Source organism: Phyllostomus hastatus, unplaced genomic scaffold (assembly GCF_019186645.2).
Source record: "Phyllostomus hastatus isolate PE091 unplaced genomic scaffold, TTU_PhHast_1.1 phas_scaffold_442, whole genome shotgun sequence".
NCBI classification, from domain to species: Eukaryota; Metazoa; Chordata; class Mammalia; order Chiroptera; family Phyllostomidae; genus Phyllostomus; species Phyllostomus hastatus.
Window position 1 is genome coordinate 5,100,907 of NW_025334030.1, and position 6,366 is coordinate 5,107,272.

General features: G+C 49.7%; 1 long non-coding RNA gene across 1 annotated transcript; it reads right to left on the reverse strand.

The window, feature by feature from the left end:
- Positions 1-2,380: 2,380 nt before the first annotated feature.
- On the reverse strand, positions 2,381-5,639 carry LOC123807195. Its single transcript, XR_006783597.1, has 5 exons — positions 5,515-5,639; positions 4,455-4,490; positions 3,639-3,746; positions 3,000-3,399; positions 2,381-2,395 (listed from the first exon to the last, which is right to left on the reverse strand). It is a non-coding gene; the product is annotated as an uncharacterized LOC123807195 (long non-coding RNA).
- Positions 5,640-6,366: the final 727 nt, after the last annotated feature.

A 6,366-nucleotide genomic window follows, 5' to 3' on the forward strand; every position in this document is an offset into this window, starting at 1 on the left:
TGACTGGTAACAATAAAACTGATGAATATTTGGACCATACATAACATTTTAAGTTACTAATGGCTATAAAATATTCTAGTTGGTTGTCACTGATTGGAGGATGCTAAGGACACATGACAAATAAATGCATTTGAGATCTCAGATTAGATCTTCGACCAGAGGAGGACATTAGTGGAAAATCTGGTGAAATCTGAGTAAGTTTGTGATTTTAGGAGTTTAGTTAATGGGATTGTACTGATGTTCATTTCTGTGGTTAATTACTATAGTTATGTAAAATGATAACATTAGTAAAAGCTAGGAGAAGAATATATGGGACATCTCTATACTTTTTAAGGCAACTTTTCTGTAAATTTAAAATTATTGCAAAATAAAAAGTTAAAAAATTCTACTTTGTGGTTAGAAAGAACCACATATATTTCTATACTTTGTCATAGTGAGACAGGCTAGTAAGAAGCTAGGAAAACTCCTGGGCAAGTGGGATGTGGAAACAAGACAAGAAAATTTAGCAAGGCCAGTTTGAGTGACTTACAGTCAGCTGGTGAATCGTAAAACCTTATCTCCCCTGACTGAGGATACTTAAAGATTTTATTTATTTGTAGAGAGAGGGGAAGTGAGGGAGAAAGAGAGGAAGAGAAATGTCAATGTGTGGTTGCAATTCCCAGGCATGTGCCCTGACTGGGAATTGAACCTGCAACACCTTGGTTTGCAGGCTGGCACTCAATCCAATGAGCCACACCAGCCAGGGCTGAGGACATTTGAAAGCAAATGGTTTATACCTCTCCTCCCTAACCAGAGAACACACAGTCTTGCTGGCCATAAACTTCTGGTGTCCAGGGAAGAGAGGACTGCTAATGCAGACGGAGAGATAACACCTGAAAAAAGGGAGCGAGCTTGGGAAGAAGCCACGTGACTCCCCTTTCAGCTCCTTGTCCCCTTCCTCTCAAGAGAAACAGCATGTCCGCACTACCCCTAAGAATTTCTGCCTCCTAAATTCCCACGTTTCCCCTATGTAAACTTGCTCCAGAAAGCTCAAGGGAAGGTGGGTATTAGGGTTTTTACCCACCACCTTCTCAGATTGCTGACCTCTGATATTAATAAAAGTGCAGTTATCACCCAATTCTTGTCTCTGCTGTTTGGCTGAGCGGTGACAGGAAGCACAACCCTGGACTCAGTTGCCCTCCAGTTTCAATAGCAACATACATGTTTATGGTATGATCTCTCTTGTGTGTAAACACGTGTACAAATGTGTCCCCCAAGAAGATACATTCAAATCCTATTGCTTTCAGTAGCTACAAATATGATCTTACTTGGAAATAGGATCTTTGCAGATGTGATTAGTTAAGGAGCTTAAGAAGAAATCATCAAGGATTGAGGGTGGGCCCTAAATCCAAGGACAGGTGTCTTTATAGGAGGAAAGGGACATGAAGATGCAGACACACAGGTACACCCAGGAGAGGCCATGTGATGTTGGAGGTGGACACTGGAGTGATCCATAAGCTAAGAAACTCCAGAAGCTGGAAGATACAGAGGATTCTCCCCTAGAGACTTCTGCAGGGGTCACACCTTGATTTTGGACTTCAGAACTGCACAACTGAGAGAGAATAAAATTCTGTTGTTTTAAGCCACACTGTTGTGGTGATTTGTTACGGCAGCTCCAGGGGACTAATACACCTATTTGGATCGTCTTTGTACCGAAAATACCCGGAGGGACAAGGTCCAATCCACCAGAAGTGAGGACTGGAACTTGGAGGGGGGTAGGGGGTGGGATAGAAAGACTGCTTTTACGTTACAGTTTATTTTGTATATGTCTCTCTTTTTGTGAAGTGTTTACAGGGTCTACTTTTCATCTGTTCAACAGCTTAGGCCTACACACACAAAACTAAGGAGAGCCCTTTTTGCCATTTTAACCAATTTTAAGTGTATGACTCAGTGACACTAGTTACATTCACAGTGCTGTTCAACCACCACCAGTCAATTTCCAAAACTTTTCACCATCCCAGAGAAACTCTACCCAATAAGCAATCATCTCCCCTTCTTCCCTCCAGCCACAGAACCCCAAGTTGTAAAAAAAACTCTGTGGATAACTTGGAACCCAGTACCTGCAATTGGCATCTGGCGTGGGGGCAAACCTGTGGGACTGAGCCCTTGCCCTGTGGGGTCTTTGATAACGCCTGTTAGTGTCTGAATTGAGTTAAATCAGAGGAAACAAAGTTGGTATCCACAGAGAGCCGGAGATTGCTTGGTGTGGAAAATCCCACACGCCTGGTGTCCAAAGTGTGGGTGTGTGACCATGAACATTGCAGAGGAGAAACAAAGTTGATTTTCCTTTTTCAGGCCCTGAGGAGGCCCCAGAAGAGCAGCCCTGGGTCTGAAAGGTGAACCAGGTCGAGTAGTCCTGGAAAAATGAGACAGGATAGTAAGAAGCTAGGAAAGTTCCTTGGCAAGTGGAATAGGAAATTGAGACTGGCCAAGCAATTTACAGCCGGATACAGAAGGTCACCACCTCCTTGGAGATGACATCCAGGCCTCAGTTGTGTTTCAGCTCCAGGCCCAGAAGAGCAGCAAAACCAGGGGGGCGATGCCAGGACCAACTGCACTGACTAGAGAGCCCCTGGGGATCATGACCCTTAAAGGGCACCCCTGGAGAACTGATGAATACTTTGCTAAAACCCTCCCCTGAGACCTCCCTGAAGATTCCTGACTGCAAGGGGAAGGACTCAGCAAGCATGAGCTCTCCCCCTAGGGAGCACCTGCGCCATTCCCTTTCCCTTCACCCCCCACTTCTTTCTTCACAGGCACTTGCCTCTTAAACCCTAAAGCCATGGGCAGCTGGCAGCTTGTCCCGAGCTGATCCCCTGAACCTGTCCCCTAAGACCCCTTTACTCTGACTTCCCAGTGAGCTAAGGCAGCCCAGACCAGGCTCTCCTGTTGCTTCTTCTATGCTAAGCCCTTCCTTGTTTCAGGGTCCTCAGCTTTAATAAATGTATCCTCATAGTCACCTGGATTCATTTTGTGAAATCTTTGCTGCACGAAGTCAAGAACTCACACACTACTCCTGGCCAGACCTACGCAGGGCCAGGTGTTCGTCCAGGAACAGAAGGGCAAGGTGGGGGCTGCTCGAGTGTGGGGAGGCCCCAGGGCTGGAGGTGTTGGCGCTGGGTGTCAAAGGACCCAGAATCCTGGGATTCAGGGCCTGGTTCTGAAAGAGTCAGGCACACCGTATGCACTCAATAAATATGTATTCAATTAATTTTTATTTTGTCCATACTTTGTTCATACTCAAAATATAAACCATGTATAGCAAGTTGCTTCGTAAAGTTCTTCAGCAAGGCAGGCCTCCATGTCTGGCTAGGGGATTGGAAAGGATTCCTGTCAATGAAATTTATTCTTGTTTTGCATCTGCAAGAGAAGGAGGGCAGGTCAGACAGGGCTCAGAGCTGACAATGGGAGGACAGTATGGGCGGCCAATTGGGGGGGCGCTGCCAAGCCTCCAGGCCAGTGGAGGGCCCCACTGCCTTCTCTGGTCTGAACTGTATCTCTCCCACACCCTCCCCAGTCCTCCTCATGCGCAGCCCCCACCCCTCATTCCTACACCAGCCCCAGACCTCCCCAGGTGCTGATCCCAGGTTTGCTCTGACCTCCTTCTTGAAGTATAGATATCCACCGATGCCGACGCCCAGAGCCAATGCAAACCCAGCGACCCACACTGCAGACCCTGTGGCCAACAAGGCCAGGCTCCCCTTTCCCTATATGGAGGAAGAATAAAGAGGGGAGACCTCAGTGACCCCAGGCTGATCCCACAGGATACAGACAATGAGGGGTCTATGGGGCTTCGGGTCCTGGCTGACAGGGTGGCTAGGAACCAGAGAAAAGAGGGACACACAAGATGGCCCCATCCCACTGAGCTCAGTGGGAAGAATGGGCTCCAAGGCAGATGCCGGCTCTGCTCTGCCCTCTGAAGTGAGCAGGTGGTAGTTGCGGGGTGGTTCCTTGGCCTCGCTGGGCCTACTTCCTGGGGTCGTGGGGATGGCACTCTCCACCCACTGGGCTGGAGGGAGAAAGCAGGGGACTGTCTGGAGGCACCTGGAGGAGTACTGGCCAGTGGAAGTGCTCACAGGCTGAGCTGGGCACACTACAGAGGGGCCTTCGGGCTCTGGGGTCCTTCTGACTCCCACAGCACGGTTCTGGCTGGGCCTGTGACTCCTCAGCAGGGGATGGAGTCTGAGGGGTCCCTGAGTCCCCTGAGAACTCCTGGCCTGTAGCTTGAGACACCCCATCCCAGGTGTCCTGAGGTCTTAGCCCAGAGGAAAGCAGTGGGACTCATAGGCCTTTAGTTGTCCCTGGGTGCACACTGCCAATGGAGAAAATGACCAGGGTCCTGTTCCTGTTCCAGTAGCTGGTGGCTGGGCATGGCCAATCCTGGCTAATTGTGATGGGGGGATATCTTTACTCACCACTGCGAAGAGCAGTACGCTTTTTGACGTCATCTTCTTTATTTTTTTAATTTCATTTATTTTTAGAGAGAGAGAAAGGAAGGGAGAAAGAAAGGGAGAGAAATATCGATGTGTGAGAGATACATCAATCAGATGCCCCTCAGGGACCCAGCCCACAACCCAGGCATGTGCTCTGATGCGCATGGAACCAGCAACCCTTTGGTTCACAGGCCAGTACTCAGTCCCCTGAGCCACACCAGCCAGGGCATGCCACCATCTTCTTAAGGTATCAGAGCTCACCCCTGTGGAGAAGACAACCCAAGTCATCTTCCCAAATGCTCCAATACCCCTAGGGCCTCTGGGATCTGCTTCTCAAAGTCAGAGGCCAGGCCTCAGCCTCACAGGGGTCCTGCCTGGAGGGGATCACCTGGACAAGAGACCTGAGGGTTTATTGCCCTGGAGCCCAGGCCCGATCTCTAGGGGTCTGTGGAGGTGCCAGGGCCCTGCTCTGCTTCAGGCTCAGGAGACTCCTCTGCAGGCCTGGGAGAGGAGTTTACCTACTCACTGCTTCTGGACTTTTGTCTGGAAGACCATTTCTTCTTTCTGCCCCAGCCTGCAGTTCTTCCAGGGAGGGGAGGGCTTTTTTTTCTTCTCTCTCTATAGTTATCTTGCTAGCTTTTGGCTCACTTGGGGCCTTATCCATTCATCTAGCTTTCGGCAGGCTCAGTGTTAGAACCTCACCCTGCCACCCTCTTGGCCAACGGGGGAGACTCCCCAGAGCTCCGGCAGACTGTTTTAGGTAACACCCCCACACCTCAGCCAATTCAAAGGTACACATTCCAAGGCCCAGATGTCTTGGCTAACCCTGACCCTCACCCTTTGTTTTCCATTGCCCCTTCTAGAAGGAAGACCTGATTCTTGCATGTAAATCATTTTCCTGCTCTACCTAAACCTCCCTTGGCTGAGGACCCCAGCCTCTGAGGCGAAGCCCTGTCCCAGATAACAAACCCCCTGTTAGATGCACACATTTTGGTGGAGCACCTACCTACCCTGGTCCCCCTCCCAGGCACCCAGCTCTCACCTTGGGAAGGAGGCCAACCTCTCTCCTCGAGGCTCCCTGTGACTCTGGCTGGTCTAGATCTGGAAATGGACTTGAGAGTGTGTTTCCTTGTCCCCTCCCTCTGTGCAACCATAGATGGACTGTTAGCAAAAGCAGTGGTTTCACCGAAATCACATGACATCTTTCTGAGAATGACTCATTCATTTGTTTCTCTTTCACCTTCTCTAAAGGAAATTCAGTTAAAATATAACTTTTTGTGAGACAACTAAGGACAACTGAGGGCAAGCAGGAGAAAACTGACACCAGGGAAGGCTTCCCACATGGCTGGTGCAGAGAGAATGTAGGTGAAGCCCCAGACAGCAGGGGCAATGCCAGGAGGTGGCAGGGAGTGAGGCCGAGGACTCCATCATTTTAAGTCGTTTGAAGAGGACCCTGAGCTTGCTGTGCAAATAGAGCTTCGAGTCCAGCCCTTGTGTCTAGTCCTTGCCCCACAGTCTGCAGCCCCCACCCTGTACTCATAAGCCCTGCAGCCAACATTTTTGGCAGAAGACCCTTCCCCTGGGAGCTCACTGCTAGAAGCCTTCAGTCCCAGAAGACTTTCTGGAGGAGGTGACACATGGCCTTGAGAGGGCAGTGACCAAGAGACATCCTGAGGAAGACCCATAGGAGGGGGCCTGAAGCCTCCTGGGGTCAGGTTCTACAGGGGAGGATGAAGAAGGGCTAGGGTCACTGACCCATAGAAAATAACAGCCAACCTCATCATCTGCCACCTACCCATTTGCCACCTACCACCCACCACCCACCATCCCTGTATCTCTGCATCTACCTACCTAGCTACCTTTGCTGAGAATGTCTATAAGAATATAGACATTC